This window comes from Plecotus auritus (genome assembly GCF_963455305.1).
Source record: "Plecotus auritus genome assembly, chromosome: 7".
NCBI classification, from domain to species: domain Eukaryota; kingdom Metazoa; phylum Chordata; class Mammalia; order Chiroptera; family Vespertilionidae; genus Plecotus; species Plecotus auritus.
Window position 1 is genome coordinate 68128938 of NC_137774.1, and position 17417 is coordinate 68146354.

Sequence of the window (17417 nt, forward strand, 5' to 3'; positions counted from 1 at the left end):
CCTCGGCTGGTCCTTGGGCAGTGTGCAACCTACACACCAGATTTGTCAAACTCCCCATGGGAACTGTCCTGTCTCAAGGTCTCCCTTCCCCTCACCCCTCCTCTTTCCAAGATGGCTTGCGGGGGAGGCAGCTTATGTGTCTCCATGGGGTGGGGGAGGGACATTTGGCCCTTGATTTGGACTTTGGTCAGCACTGAAGGGTGAGAGGCATACTCCCCTCCTGGCCTCCTGTGGCCATCAGCTCAAAGACACGTATGACTCCTGGAGCAGGAGGCAGGGCAGTGGGTGGGGAGCGGGGGGAGAGGGGGACATGAAGGTGTAGAGGCAGCGGCAGGACTGGCCAGTGGCCGGAGTCCGGCTCCTGGTGGTAGAGCTCCAGCCCCGATTAAGGCCTCTTCAGCGGGAGATGGACTCCTAATGACAGTATTTCCCCGACACAGAGACTATTTAAAAGATGCTGGGCAGCTCAGCCAGCGTGGCTCAGTGGTTGAGCATCAACCTATGAACCAGGAGGTCACGGTTCGATTCCTGGTCAGGGAATATGCCCAGGTTGCGGGCCCAATTCCCAATGCGGAGCGTGCAGGAGGCAGATGATCGATGATCGATGATTCTCTCTTATCCTTGATATTTCTCTCTCCCTCTCGCTTCCTCTCTGAAATAAAAAAAACATTTTTTTAAAAGAAGATGCTGGGCAGTGCGTGTGTGTCCCATGCCCACTAGGTGGCCACACAAATGTTTCTGGATTCCTAGCACCTCGGCCAGGTTCTGGTGGGCAAAGGGCAAGGGGGCTGGCCCAGGCCTTCCTGGGGACCTGCCCTCCGACTTCTCTCTCCCTGGCCCAGCCCCTCTGGGTCCGAGGCAGCAGGGGTGGAGTCTGGGAGCCTGGTGGGAGTTAGAATCCATCTGTCCTTACTGAGGAGGCCTGGGCCGTGAGAGTCAGACTCGGCAGATCTGGGTTCAGGTTCACATGTTACTGCTTACTACCTGCAGGGCCAGCCCCTAAAAACAGTGGAGTGCCAACCCCCTGCATCACCCCTAAATCATTAAAAATACACACACAATGCCAAGTCAATTATACCTCAGTAAAATGGGGGGAAATGTCAGAAAACAATACTAAGTCATAGAATTAGATTTGCTATTTCAAAGTGATGCTGCACTTTTTGTCGGCTGCCTTCTCTCTCTTGTGCCCAGCTGTGTGACCTCAGGCAAGTCCTGTGGGCTCCCTGGTCCTCGGCCACCATCTACAAAGTGGAATTAGTACAAGTCCCTCCCAGGGCTGTTGAAGGACCGCGTGAGACGATGGATTAGCGTGTTCAGCTTCAAGCCTGGGTGGCAGCGGTTGCTCAATAAACGGTGGTCCTTTGGGCCGTGGGGTGTGTAACCCATGATGCTGGAGGCTCAGTTTCTGCTGGTCCAGGAGTGACAGGGTTCAGCTGAAAGCTCAGAGGGTCCCAAGGTTTGCCCAGCATCATGGTGGCATGGGGACTGGAGCCCAGGCCTGCTCTTCCTGAGCACCCCGCCCCGCAGGCTGGCCCAGGGGTCTTGGGATGGTCTGGGGGCTGATGGACAGTGAAGCTTTCCTGGGCTTCCCCGTGGCCTCCTCCTGCCTCCAGATCTGCTCTGTCCTACATGGCTGCCACCCTTGGGACAGTCTGTGACGTGGACAGACACATATGCACACGTACACATGTGCACACATATGTGTGAGCATCCATACCCCCATCTGAGGCCCCTCTGGAAGAGCAGGAACTGTTTGAGGAGGCAGAGAATGCCAGACCTCCGGGAGGCATTGCCACAGCCTCTCTGGTCACAGCCAAGTCCAATGCCCTTGTTCCAGAGCGCGGGATTCTGAGGCCAGTGTGGTGAACGGCCAGATGTCAGAGCCGGGGTCGGAGCCAGATGTCAGAGCCAGGGTTGGAGCCAGGGTCGGAGCCAGGGGCCTGACTCAGCGCAATTCTTTCAGCCACATCTCGGTGGGCCCCTGGGAGGATCACCATGGCAATAGGAGCAGGCTTGATAGCCCAGGTCAGTGGGAGGAAAAGGCCCAGGAGCTAACATTTCTTGAGCCCTACCAAGGGACTGGTTTCCTGGGGCATTTAACTCACTGGAGTATAAACATGAAAAGTTTTCATTTCTTTTTTATTTTACTTTTTATTTTAATTTTTTTTTAAGCTATCTGCCTGTATCTGTCTGTTATGATTTCTCTCAATTCATCCTGGTCCTCAAAAGGCAGTTTATTTGAGGGGGGTATGGTGACAGTTAGAGCAGCACTGCAGCCCAATGTGTGTATCAGCCTCCCAAGATTTCACTTCTTAAAAAACAAGGCGACAGCATGGCCACAGACTTGAAATTCCGACTGCCTGGGGTCCCAGCCTGGCACCTCGCCCCTACTGTGTGACCTCGGGCAGACTCTGACCCTCTCTGCCTCCACTATGTCCTCATCATCACAGTGGAGACATTATACTGCAATAGTGATTGTTCAGTTGTCATGCAGATGGAGAGTTACTAACCCTAAAGCACCAGAACTGGCGTTACAGGAGCGCCGTGTGTGAGCGCTACCGGCCTTATTATTTTTATTATTTCACAGTTGCCAACGGCTGCACTCCATCCCTCACTGCCGGTTGGATGGGCCAGATCCCCAGCTTCTGGGCCCTTCCTGCTGCTGCAATGACCCATTTCAGTGGCAGGCTCGGCCCCCTGTGAGAGCCACGTCCTGCATGGTTCAAGATTCGGGATCGGAGAAGGGCCGTGCGCAAATGACAGAGATGAGACAAGAAATTATAATTTGGAAATATTGGGGGCCAGGTGGGAAACCCAATGCAAGGAGAAGGACTTCCACTGGTGCTCAGGCCTTGCCAACTTTTTATTCAATTTTGGATACACATCTAGCCCTTAGGTAGGCAATTGAGGTAACAGACAGACCATCTTAAAGGTCAGTAAATATTAGAAAGATTTACTCTGAGACTATTTGGTCAGGAAATTGCTTGAGCCACCATGGTCTGGACTAAACAATCGGTGCATAGCTCTGGCCCTTGCCAGGGGCTCAAGGTTCACCAGCTTCCCGGGCTCCTTGTTTACACTTCTCTGATAGTGAAGACAATGGGTGGCTTCCCACAGCCCACTTGTTTTCAAACCTCAGTCTTCGACTCACTCAGAGCTGCTCCCCGCAGTCAGGGCCGGGCCCCAGCTCCAGAGTGTGGGTGCTGCTGTCAGGCTCCTCACGCCTTTCTCATCCCTCTCCTGTGTATTGGCTCCTGCGGGGTTGAAGGCCCAAGATCCCTGCAGATGGGGTCCCACAAAGTCGTGGCGCAGAGGCGGCCCCGCCTGGATCCCTGTGGCCCTGAGCGGCCCCACCCGGCTCAGGTCAGGAGTCTGATCACCTCTCAGTTCTGGGTCACTGGAGTGGTCCTGCGACCTCTGTCCTCTAACGTCCGCTGTGGACACAGGGAGTCCTTGCCTGCCCTCTGAGGGCAGAGAGAAGAAATGTGGTCTCCCTAGGTCTCTGCGGGCCCATACCAGCCAGGCCCCGCAAACCAAGAGCGACTGAGAGCCTGGCTCCAGCAGTGGGCCTCCCACCTCCATCCCTGGGCCGGGAATGCCACCAGTGTCCTGGTTCCCAGGGTACCCCAGCTCCAGGGGCCATGCCCCAAGCAGCAGAGCAGTGTGGGCCCTGACTCCTCTCTTCCCTTCCTCACCCGCAGCTCCTCCTGCTCACAAGGAGGAATTTGTTCCTGCCCCTGACTTTGGCTCTGGCCATGTGACTTACTGTGGCCAGTAGGTGAGGTAAAAGTGACAATGTGGCCATAGTTCACCATCAGGCTCTAATTAATGGGTGCACCTCCTCCCCTTCTACCTCATGATGGGCGAGAGGGAGAGAAAAGAGAAATGCATTTCTCACTTCCCAGGCTCCAAGGAGCTCACTGCCCACACGTCTCCCCTGCAGGGGCCTGGCCAGTTCCCCTTCCTTGGAGGCCTCCCGTCTGTCCATACGATCCTTACGGACCTTCCTCTCTTTAGAATGTGGGGTACTTGTCAGGGGACCTTATCTGCCAAGCAAGGAGGAACGGTGAGATAGACCCCACTGGTGGCCCGTTACCTGAATATTATCTTAATTAGTCTCCACTGCACCAGGGAGATGCCCACTGTGGCACCCACTTTATAGATGAGGAGACTGAGGGTCAGCAGTGAGAAGTGACCTGCCCAAGGTCAAGTGTGATGGTTCCAGATCCCAACACAGATGTGCCTGACATCAGCCACCGCGTCCTGACATCCCGAGGAAAAAAATCTCAGTGGGGCTGGTGGACGAGTGGCCCCCTCGGCCACCTCGCGGAGTTGGGCTGGGAAGGGCCTGGGCTTCTGGAAGAAGCTCTTCAGGGCCCCTCTCCTGCTTGCTTCCCGGAAGAGCAGCTGCCATACTTGCTTGGGTTCGTGGGTGAGGATGGGCTCCATTCGCCAAAGGCTGAGGAAGAAAGGTAGGTGAGGCGCTGTCTGCCTGTCCCCCTCCCCCGACCCCACCCTGTCCCTCCTTCTTCATGTCTTTCTTTGGCAAATATTCAGTGAGGCTCTACTTCACCCCAGGCTTCGCTCGGGTACACAGACTCCACATGAGCACAGTGGGCCTGGGCCTGCCCTCCTGGAGCTGGCATTGTAGCTGAGGGCACGGAACAGACAGTAGGAGCAACTGAACCACTAAACATGGCCATTTCCGATTGTCCCAAGTGGGGACCGTGTTGGTGATGGTACACACACACGGTCACAGGAGCGGTCCCTCTGGATAGACAGGAGCCTCTGAGGAGGTGACCTGGAGCTGAGCCTGGGTGAGACGCAGGAGGAACAGCAGTGCAAAGGGCCTGAGGCAGGCACAGGCTGGGTGTGAGAGAGAACAGAAGGGAGGCCTGTGTGGTGAGTTAAGAGGGAGAGGGGAGAGCAGTATAAGATACTATTTGATTATTTAAATATGTATGTGTAGCCCAGCTGGTGTGGCTCAGTGGTTGAGCATCAACCTATGAACCGGGAGGTCACAATTCAATTCCTGGTCAGGCACATGCCTGGGTTGTGGGCTCGATCCTAAGTAGGGGTGAGGGTGAGGTGCAAAAGGCAGCTGATCAGTGATTCTCTCTCATCATTGATGTTTCTATCTCTCCCTCTCCCTTCCTCTCTCTGAAACCAATAAAAATATATTAAAAAAAGAAAAAATATGTATGTGCAATTATTTTGATAGGAATTTTAAATAAAATGAACAGTAATACAAGCCAGTACTTCCACCCCCTTTGGCAGAGGCCTCTGTGCACCACCCCAAACTCCAGCAGCCTGGGAGCTGCTAGCCTCTCTGGCCCCATGCAGGGGACAGTCCGGACGGTGTCTCAGTGTCTGCGGGCACTGGCTGGCCTGGCAGGGGCCACTGAGTATGAAGGCTGTTTGCTGTGATAAGTGACCTTGAAAGTCAGAGCAGGACAGGCAGCCAAAGCCTCCTGCTGTTGGAGGAACCCGATTGCTCTGCAACCTGTTCTGTGACCCCCGCGTCCTCCCTTTTCCTTCATTTTTAAGAAAGCCCCTGAGAAGGTGCTCGAGGCTTTGGGGGCCTGGAACTAACTCCGGGTCGCTGCTCTCTGCCTCCCGCTGAGTGCCCTCGCAGCCCACCTCAGCTTATTCACAGAAGAATGGGGGAAGGAGGGTGATCACACAGGTCCAAGCCAGGGCTGAGTGAGAGTGAAGGAGACTGTGGGCGTTAGGCTGGGGCCAGGAGAGACGCAGCAATCAGTCCTTCCTATCGAGTGGCAAAGGCCTGGGCGGAGAAGCCCCACAGCTGACAGTCCCCCAAATTAGCACTATTCTTTTTTATAAAAGAGAAATGCTTTTAAAGATTGATTTTGAGAGAGAGAGAGAGAGAGACATTTATTGGCTACCTTCCATAGGTGCCCAAGCCCAGAATCGAACCAGTGACCTTTTGCTGCTTAGGACACTCAACCCACCGAGCAACACTGGCCAGGGCCAAATTGTTGTCATTCTTGTCTCGCTCTCCGCCAGCCACACAGCGCCCTTGCTGCTCCTCATACTAGCCACCGGCCCTCTGTGGCCCCAGCACTTTCTGCGTCCGGTCCCATGTCTGCCGACTCGCTGCCCACGTAGCCCTCCTGGCCACTCTCCGTCTCCTCACCCCACTTCGGTTTTCTTGTCAGCACTGGACTACTATGTTTCTTTTTTAAATTTCTGAGTGAGGTGGGTGAGTGGGTTGTTATTAGTCTCCCTTCAAGAAAATGGAAGCTTCTAGAAGGCAAGAAACCACTTGCAGGGGTGAATGGTGCCTCCTCCCCAAACCTCGAGAGAAAACCTATGTGCACGACCCAGGACTGACTGACCTTATTTGGGAAAAGGATATTTGCAGATATAACTAAGTAAGGAATCTTGAGATGAGGCCATCTGGACTTCCGGTGGCCCTAAATCCAGTGACACGTTCTTATAAGACAGAGGAGAGAGGAGAAACCAAGATGGCGGCATAGGTGAACACCTAAACTGCTGCCTCACACAACAATTTCAAAACTACAACTAAAAGACAAAACGGACATCACCCAGAACCACAGGAAGGCTGGCTGAGTGGAAATTCTACAACTAGAAGGAAAGAGAAAAGCACACTAAGACTCAGAGGAGCTGCAGGAGGCAGAGGTTCTGAGACGCATGCACGTGGAGAGGACAGGCAACTGAGTGCACGGCTGGCTTTCTCAAGCAGGAGGGAGACAAAAGCTCCTGACTGCACTGAACTCCAGTTATGGGCGAGACTCTGGGGACCCAGACTCATATGGGGTGAAACTGGACTGTCAGGAAAGAGAAAAGCACACTGAGACTCAGAGGAACTGCAGAAGGCAGAGGTACCGAGGCACACGCACGCGGAGAGGGCGGGCAACTGAGTACGTGGCTGACTTTCTCAAGCGGGAGGGAGACAAAAGCTCCCGACTGCACTGAACTCCAGTTCCGGGCGAGACTCTGGGAACCCAGACTCATTCGGGGAGAAACTGGACTGACTGGCAGCAGGTGAAACTAGAGGGTGGCTTTCTCTCAGAGGTGCTTGCAGCAATTACCACGAGACACTGAGACACAGGGGCCTATTAGGGCAGGGCTGATGGGAAACCAATGCTGTCTCCTCCACCCTGAGACTCCGCCCCAGCTGAGCACAGAGGCTTTTGCAAGTCGTGTCTCATATGGGTGTCTCCAGCACAGAAGTTCTCCCAGCGTAGACACAACTGATCCTCACAGCCAATTGGCCTGGAGGTCAATTCCTCCCAGTGATGCCAACAACAATCAAGGCTTAACTACAACAAGACTGTGCACACAGCCCACAAAGGGGTGCACCAAGAGTGTCCAGCTCAGGTAACTGGGGAGGCTGAGCCACTGGGCCCTATAGGACACCTACCACACAAAGCCACTCTATCAACTCAGGGAAGCAGCCAAAATGCGGAGACAAAGAAATAGGTCACAAATGAAAGAAATGGAGGAAAGCAAATGACTGGATATAGAGTTCAAAATCACGGTTATAAGGTTTTTCAAGAATTTTCTAGAGAAGGCCGATAAATTTAGTGAGACCCTCAAGTATGTGAAAAAGGACCAACTAGAAATTAAGCATACACTGACTGAAATAAAAAATATTATACAGAGACCCAACAGCAGACTAGAGGATCACAAGAATCAAGTCAAAGATTTGAAATACAAAGAAGCAAAAAACACCCAACCGGAAAAGTAAAAAGAAAAAAGAATCCAAAAATATGAAGATAGTGTAAGGAGCCTCTGGGACAACTTCAAGCGTACCAACATCCGAATTATAGGGGTGCCAGAAGAAGAGAGAGAGCAAGATACTGAAAACCTATTTGAAGAAATAATGACCAAAAACTTCCCCCACCTGGTGAAAGAAATAGACTTACAAGTCCAGGAAGTGCACAGAACCCCAAACAAAAGGAATCCAAAGAGGACCACACCAAGACACATCATAATTAAAATGCCAAGAGCAAAAGACAAAGAGAGAATCTTAAAAGCAGCAAGAGAAAAACAGTTAATTACCTACAAGGGAGCACCCATACGACTGTCAACTGATTTCTCAACAGAAACTATGCAGGCCAGACGGGAGTGGCAAGAAACATTCAAAGTGATGAATAGCAAGAACCTACAACCAAGATTACTCTACCCAGCAAAGCTATCATTCAGAATTGAAGGGCAGATAAAGAGCTTCACAGACAAGAAAAAGCTAAAGGAGTTCATCACCACCAAACCAGTATTATATGAAATGCTGAAAGGTATTCTTTAAGAAGAGGAAGAAGAAAAAAGTAAAGATAAAAATTATGAACAACAAATACATATCTATCAATAAGTGAACCTAAAAATCAAGTGAATTAAAAACCTGAGGAACAGAATAATCTGGTGAATATAATAGAATCAGGGGCATAGAAAGGGAGTGGACTGACAATTCTCAGGGGAAAGGGGTGTGGGGGGTGTGGGAAGAGACAGGACAAAAATCATACACCTATGGATGAGGACAGTGTGGCGGGGGGAGTAAGGGCAGAGGGTGGGGTAGGAACTGGGTGGAGGGGAGCTATGGGGGGGAAAAAAGAGGAACAATTGTAATAATCTGAACAATAAAGATTTATTAAATTAAAAAAAAAAAGAGGAGAAGGCGAGGGCAGAGACCGGAGGGGAGAAAGGGCCCCCCTAAGAGCCTGAGGGAGCGAGGCCCAGCCGACACCTTGACCTCAGACTCCTGGCTCCAGAGCCGGGAGAGAAGGTTTCTGTTTTCCCAGCTGCCCGTGCATGGTGATCAGTGCAGCACCCCCAGGAGGTGAAAGCAGCGGCTTCCTCTGGAGAGGGATGGACAGGTGGACGGACAGACACATGTCTCTGACCCCCAGCCCTGCCTTGGGAGTGTGCAGCAGCCACAGGTGTGGCCTAAACGAGTGGACGTGGCTGTATCCCAATAACATTTTGTTTTGGACACTGAAAATGTAATGTTATATGATTTCCACATATCACAAAAAGGATTCTTATTTTGATTTTCCCCAACCATTAGAAATACATTCTTAGCTCGCAATGGAGGGAGGGAGGGACGAAGGAAGGGAGGGAGGGATGGAGGAAGGGAGGGAAGGATGGAGGGAGGGAGGGAGGGAGAAAGGAAGCTCTTGGTTGGAAAAGGAGTTGCAGAGTGCTAGAGAAGTAAGTTTTCTGAGGACGGTGACCAGATGGTGGGAGCCTCTGACACAGCCCCCAAGGAGCCCTGTCTTCTCTTCTTAACAATCGAAGTACCCTCCCCCATGGTGGACGGCACAGACCTGTACTGCCCATTGGATATTACAGAAATGCCAGTGCGTGGCGTCCAGAGTTAGATATAAGGGACATGGCAGCTGCCACCTTGCTTTCTCTGAGCTGGCTCCATAGGGAAGTCAGCCGCCAGGCTGTGAGGACCCTCAGCTGCCCAGAGCAGCCAGCACAGCAGGGATCTCTGCCCGTAGCCAGCATGAACGTGGACATGGATCCCTCAGCCCACACCAGCTTTCAGAGCCTGGGTCCCTGGCTGGCATCTGGACTGCAGCCTCGTGGGAGACCCGGGGCGGCCATCCCGGGTTCCCGACCAGAGACTGTGAGACAAGAGGAGTTTCCTGCTGTTCTGAGCTATGCTGTTTGGGGCAGTTTGTTGCGCAGCAGCAGATGACGAGTGCACAAGGTTATCGAACACTTGCACTGGCGTGGAAACCCCCGGCCTTTTTCATGCCGTCATCTCAACCTGAACTCCGTAACAGACACTCGTGTAGCACTGACACTGCTGTGCTTACCGGGAGGCATTTCACACATTACTCATTTAATTCTCACAATAACGCTGTGAGGCAGAAGCTGTTATAATCCTCACTTTACAGATGAATAAACGGAGACACAGAAAGATTAATTGGCCAGGGTTACGCGGCCGTTGGTGAGAGAACCAGGGTGGGCACTCCAATGTCTGGCTCCAGGGTCTGCGCTCTGCCATCATACGGTTTCCCAAGAAGATCCGTGGCCCAGCAGGTAGACAGCAGATGCTCGTGAGCCCCTTTCTTCCTTCCCTCTTCTCCGTCACAGGGGAGTGTTTTTATAAAGACACTAGAGGCCCAGTGCATGAATTCCTGCACAGGTGGGTTCTGGCCGGCCTGATCAGGATTGGGACAGATCAGGTCTGGGCCTGTCAGGAGGAGGAGACAGCAGGAGGTTGGCTGGCTGGCCCGCCCCCATCAGGGCCCAATCAAGGCTGTGCTGGCCGGAGGGGGGGGAGTGGGGGAAGGGGCTGCGGGCAATTGGACAGCAGGCCCCACCCCCAATTGGTGTGGGGGGGGCCAATCAGGGGAGGGGCCAGATGGGGGGAGGGTCTGCAGGAGGTTGGCCGGCTGGCCCTGCCCCCTATTGGGTTAGCAGGGGGCAATCGGGGTTGGGGCTGGCTGGGGGGAGGGGCCATGGGGGGTTGGCTGGCTGCCCTGCCCTTGATTGGGGTGGGTGAGGCCGAGTGGGAGCAGGACCGGATATTATGGATATTATAGGGGGAGGGGCCTCAGGAGGTTGTCTGGCCAGCCTCACCCCAGATCCAGCTGGTTCGCTGGCTGCAGGGGGTATCATAGCGACCGATTGTTCCTGTCATTACAGCTTTTCAGTCGCTGGCTTTATATATATATATAGATAACTGAGCAGCTCTGGGACACCTGTTGGCCATTTCTGCTCTTCACATTCTTCAGCTCTGTGGATCTTACATTTTATGTTTTCAAAGACACTTTGTGGGTCCTCGAGGGGAGATGCCTGCTGTCCACCCACCCATTCCCATCTTCCTGGACCTGGGCCTGCTGCACTGGATGCCTGGGCCTGCCAGCCACTCCCATCTGGTTCTTTCTTCTCCAAGGACATGCCACACACAGGGCAGCAGGGAGGGCACCTGGGGCTGGGAATCTGAGAGGAATTACGAGAACACAAATGTCCATTGTGTCAGTTAGGTTTTGTTCCCAAGAGGCTACATAAGCAATGACTCCCCAAGTCAGTGCCTTGCATGAACCTGTGGACTGGTGGGTTGCAGATGTGGGCGGGACTTGGTGAGGGAGCTCTGCTGGTCTCAGCTGCGAGTCAGCTGGGGACTGTCCATCAAGGCCCTCTTCCGGACCCAGCTGCCTGACTCAGGTGGGTTCTTGCTATGGCACTGACAGAAGTGCCAGCAGGAACATGCAAGGTCTCTGAGGCCTAGAATGGGAACTGGCCCATCAACATTTCTACCTTATACTACTGGCAAAGCAAGTCATAGGCCAAAGTCAAGAGGTCCCACCATAGTGGAAAGGTACCCCAAAGTCACGGCCAAGGGCACAGAACAGGGAGGAAGAAAGAATGGAGGCCCAGGATGGAAAATGCCCCCACCGGTCATCTCAGTGACGGTGCCTCCTTTTTATCTTTCCCACCTGTCCTGGGAGCAAGCGGCTCAGGCAGAAAGGCCACAATAGCCTCTGTACTTCTCCAAAGCCACCAAGAGGTGGCCCCTCCTTCTCCCAGGGTTGAGGGTCCCTCTCCCCCACATCTGGGCTACCAGGCAGACAGGAGGACCCCACCCCACTGATTATGGCCACTTCACAGTGAGTGTCGGGACTGACCAGCAGACCCCGAGCGACGGATGAATGGATTACTCTGGCACATGTTTCTGTGAAAGAGAGGGCTAAAGGACTGCTTGGCTATAGGAACCAAACAGTCCCGTTCGTCTGCCTCCTTAAGGCTTTTCTTGTAGCAACAGCTTGAACTAAAATTAACCTCTAGATACAGTCAGCAGGGTAAATATCCTTGAGAAAGCACAGGCTTCTTTAAGGTCTGGTCTAAAGACTACACATGGAGATTCCAGTAAAACACCCGGGGGCTCAGACTTGTTTGGAAAGTCAAGGCAGGGGCTTCTGCCTTCAGCAAGGTCCCTCTAGAGGCCGCCTGCCTTTCGGAGAATCCTCCTTACAGACTTTCCAACCAAGTCCCAAGTTTCCCACAAGTGAGATACAACAAGCTGGTAGAACCGACAGCCTTGAGCTGAGGACTTACTGCAGTCCTTTGATTTGCAGCCCAAATCTACCCCTTTGGAGCCCATCCTTGGCTCACTGTGCAAACCCCAGCCGAGCCTTTTCTCAGGCCAGCTTCCTCTAGAGGATGATGGTCAGGCAGTAAGTTTTCTCTTAATAATGTTCTTAATCAAGGAGGGGCTCCATCCCTCCCAGTGGGTGAGCCCACTGCTGGGGAGGCAGACATGGAAGACATCCCACTCTTCCTATTTGTTTCCCATGGCTCAATGGCTTTGCCTATTTTAATTTTAATAGATTCCTTTTCTGGTCAAAACTCCCCACACACAGAATGGGGTTGACCATAGGCCCCTCCAGAAATGACAGCTGTCAGGCCAAGGCACCTGGGCTATTGGAATTGGAGCCACACCTGGGGTTGAACCCTAGCTCTGCCACTGCCCTTGGGCAGGACATCTTTCTGTCAGCCTCAGTTTTCTCATCTATAAAATGGGAATGTAAGGACACTTGTCTCATAGGGCCGTTGCGAGGATAAGTGAGGTCATGCATGTAACGCTCTGGGCACTTGGTAGGGAATTCAGTAGATGTTCTTTCTCTTTGCTTTACTTGGAAGACTAGGCCAATAAAAGGAGTGCTGGGTAGGGGTGTGTGTGAGTGTGTGTGTGTCTGTGTGAACATCTACACTGGTGAACAGATTGTGTGGTACAGAAGATTGTGGCTCCAGAAGATGTGTCTTAACCAAAAGCCAGAGGATGATAGGCAGTGCTCAGCACAGGCGAGATCACATTTCCCACCGCACTCCGTGCCCCGCCCATCCATCCGTGTGAGACGTGGATGCCGAAACCACAGGCCAGACTCCAGTCTGCTAGAAGCCCAGTTTCTCCTGGGTGGTGGGGAAGCTCTGGGTCCCAAGTTTGAGGGTCCCCATGTTTTCACACTGGGACCCCTATTACCTCACGAATAGTCTCCTCACTGACGGTATCACCTGTCACAGTCACAGCAGTTCTGCCACTTCTGTGCCTCAGTTTCCTCATATGTCAAAGAGGACTCACATCGTACCTGCTTCATGGCGTTGTCTGCGGGTGTAATGAGCTAATAGGTGTGAGCCTGCTTGCACAGTGCCTGACGCAGAGTCAATATTTCCTACTGTTATATTTACTCTTTATGTTATTACTGTTAAAAACAAGATCTCTACATAGAAGACGCTTCCAGGATATTCCGTGTGAGATGGGAGCGACCCTGAGAGTGGCTTAAACAGCTGCTGTGCCTGGAGACGTCTTTCGTTTTCCTTTTGTGAAAAAGATAAGTGCCACATTGGATGACCTCTACTGGGGTGACATATGACTGTTAGCTATTTGTCCCCCCAAAACAAAGCACCTAATCTGTTCCTTTAAGAGGGAAGTGATTTGTGAACAATGTGAGGCTGTAGCTGCTTTTGGAAAGAGCCTTTTGAAAGCAGATGTTTGGAAGTGTTTCCATTGTTAGGAGCTTTTATTGCCAAAAAAGCAAGGAAAGTGTGTTTCCCTTAATCTCTTCAAGTCTGCACACTTTAAGAACTTGAAAACAGAAAATTCCAACCAATTTCGATAGCTTCCAAAAGAAAACTTTTAGGGGGTTTTGAATCCATTTGTTAAAAATACACAAATACTAATCCTCTGACTCTCTTGCAAGCCTGACCGATGGACACCAAGGAAGATAGACATACAGTGGACCCTTGAACAACTGAGGGTCGGGGTGCCGAACCCCTGCATAGTAAAAAATCCACGTATAACTTTTTAAAATCTTCACCTGAGAATCTGTTTGTTTTTTTTTTTTTTAAAATTGATTTTAGAGAAAGAGAAAGGGAGCGGGAGAGAGAGAGAAATATCGATGTGAGGAAACATCCATTGGTTGCCTCCCATATGCGCCCCAAAAAGGAATTGAACTCGATACCCTTTGGTGCACAGGGCGATGCTCTAACCAACTGAGCCACACTGGCCAGGGCCACTAGGACTTTTGACTCCCCCAGAATTCATTGTCCCTGGGTATCCTCTGAGGATTGGTTCTAGGACCCCCCATGGATATTGAAATCCATGGATTCTCAGGTCCCCTATATAAAATGGTGCAGATCAATGGCGCAGTCTGCATTTGTGGACTCCCAACCGCAGATCCAAAGAGCAGAGGTAGTTATTGGGGAAAAAATCCATGTGTAAGTGACTGACACAGTTCAGACCCATGTTGTTCAAGGATCAACTTTATTAGCCAAGTTTTACTGAAACCAGTCCCCTCCTTTGTGAACAGCACTAAAATAGGAGTATCGATATTTAGAAAGGACAGCCCACAAGGCACTTCTTCCGTTTGGATTTATAAATCTTTATGTAAATCCAAATTTCAGCATTGTTTTCTTCTCCAACAGCCTCTCAGGTGAGCCTACATAGACGCAGACTCTCAACTGGTCCCTGCATAGCATGTTAACCCAAGCTTTTCAAAAATAAAAACAGCCTATGCAATTGCATTGCTAGCAGTAAAAAAACATATATTTTATTAAATGAAAGCTAAGAGGTCTGTTATACTGTTAGTCAATAAAATAAAACCATTTAAAAGCAGTGTTTATTTAATCTTCATGTCCTTCTGTATACATTTCTAGTTTGTATATATGCTTTATGTTTATATTTGTGCATCGTTATGTAATTTATAAATATTTATAACTAGCTGGAGATCTGTGCTCTTAATCACGGAAACGAGTCCCCAGCCCCTCTCCCTTACATTTCTTTTCTGACACTTTCAGCTTCTCGGGTGGGAGGATGGGAGAGGATGGAGGAGAGGGGACTTGCTTCCTGGACCAGGGAAGCAAGGCCTGCCGCCCCGCTCTTGGCCTCTAGGGGGCAGCAACAGCTTGAAAAAACAGGTCAAGAAGGGCTGACGGAGGAGACACCTTACAATGTCTGCTTTCTCCCCAGCCTTTCCCATCTTCCCTCCTCAAGACTGGAGTCAAACCAGCTTCAGACCCTGGGGAAGGAGATAAATCCCACTGAGTGCTGGGAACAAGGAGGGGAGTCAGTGACCACCAGGCTCATCCTGGGCTGTGGGGCTTTCCACGTGATTCATCCGAACTGGACCCTGGGCCTTGGACTCTGATGCCTTCCCTGTAACTTCTTGAGCCTCAGTTTCTCCAGCTGAGCTGGTAAGAATTCGAAAAGCGTTCCATTACATCCCTTTTGGCCAGAGTGCCTGCCATACAGTCTCTCAGTGCCAAACAGTGCCAGACTTGCCCATCCTCAGTGCATGCCAGCGAGATCTTCCCTACCTGTCACCCAGAGGCAGGGAAGGCTAACCCGACCAATACCCCGTAACTGTGGTTCCTGAGAACACTCCTGGGTGGATGTCCTAGGTGCTTGCATGCCAGGGCCTTGTCTCTATGAGCACAACCGGGTATTTGGGGTCCTTCTCATCACTCAGCAGGCCTGGTGCTTGGTGGACCTCGGCATGCCCTCCTAACACAGCTCTAAGACCCTTCCCCTCCCAGCCAGCTGGCTGCTGGCCCCCTGAGTGACCTTCCAAGACAGTCCTAGGAGTGTCATGCCACAGCCATCCCTGGATCCCCGTCGCTGAGGGAGTGAGATCCGAGTTCCTGGGCGGCATTCCAGGCCACGGGGTAGGAGCTCTTCCCGAGCCGCCAGCACCGTGGGCCGCTTCCCTCGCCACCTCCAACGGGCGTGGTGCCGCCGTGGATGGAACCTCTCCTCGCAGCTTCAGTCTCCACCGGCAAAATGAAGGCAGCTACCCCTGGAGGGGATGGAAGACACGTGGGAAACCCTCCTCCTGTGGGGAGGATGCTCAGCATATGTGACATCCCCTTTTTACAGATGAGAAAACTGAGGTTCTGAGAGAGGTTTGGCCCAGATGTGGCAGAGCCAGAATTAAAAGTCGGACCTTCCACCCTCACTCTGGGACATCGAACTCTTCCCAGCTCAAGCACCTGGCGCTCCCTATCCTGGCCCTTTCCTCCACGGCCTGTGTCACCACTGCAATGACTCAACTGCAGGCAGCGACTGGGTCTGGCTTGTTCACTCAGTGCCTGACGGAGCCGGGCCGCTGAATTCTTCTTGAACAGCTGGAGGAGCCGACGCAGTTTCAAGGAACATGTGGAGGTAAAGAAGTTGTTCCCTTCTCTGGAGAAGCCACCGGGGACTCCTTTGATGGCAGGAGTTCCAGGATCCCTTCCCGCACCGGGGAAGCTGGCCCCGAGCAGCAGGGCCTCCTAACGCCAGCGCCTCGAGCTGGCTTCCCCCCAAACCCAGAGTGGCGTCTGAGCCAGGGGAGTGAAGTGGGAATTAGGAGTGAGTGTTTAAAAACTTCGGCGGTAATTGGAAATGGGCTAATCCCTCGCTGTAATGAGGGAGGGCGGGAGACTGGGATGCTTTCCCAAGCTCCGTTTTGAAGGTTCCGGAAACAGCAAGTGAGTCCGCAGGCCCAGGGGCCAGCACATGTCCTTGCAGCAGCGGATTCCAAGTGGAAAGGGAAATGCATTTGGGTCATGTCCCTTCAAAGCTTGTTCATATTTCCTGAAAAGTTTGAATTTCATTGTTTCATTGTTTCAGGTAAGTTTTGTTGACTATAAAAAGTTCAAGATTCCCAGCAGCACAGCTCGATGCGTTTCCCTGGGCTGAAGGTGACTGTGAGCGTCCGGGAGCCCCCCAGGCCCCGCCCACCGCACCCACCTCACAGGTGGGACCATCATCCCCACTTGACTTTTAGCACCACAGGACCCCAGGTGCTCCGATTCAAATGCCCCCAGGGCCTGGCAGGACTGGTAACGAGGAGGGCCCAGTGGGCCTGCGGCCCCTCTTGCCCCCAGTACAGGGGCATCTGCCAATGATGGCCAGGCGGATACACAGGCCCAGTGTTGGCAGGTAATTTGATTTTTTTATGTGAAAGCTCATGATTATTGAACATTGGCAACTCATGAAAATTTAAAACATGGTGGAGGCCAACTCCATCCAGGCCAAAGAAAAATTGCTTATGGGCCAAACATGGCCGCAGGCTGCCAGCGGGGTGACCTGGAGGGGCCCCCAGGCTGGTGAGGGAGACAGGTGTGAACACAGACATCATGGCTGGGGCGGGGGGGGGGGTGGGCAGGGGCGGGGCTCTGCAGGGGAGTGTGTTTCATAGCACTCTGAGGGCAACCGCTGGGCAGAGCAGAGCACTCCAGGCAGAGGGAGGCAGGCAGGCGAAGCCTTGCGGTTCCCGCTGAGCTTGGGCGGCAGGGTGCAAAGAGCTTGGTGTGGCGGTGGTCGTGGTGGTGGGAGGGGTGGGCAAGGGGCTGCCCATGTGGCAGAGCCAGTCTTGTAGGACCTGGAGCCACAGTTAGACTGGGTCTGGGCAGGTGAGGGGAGTGCCTGGAGGAGG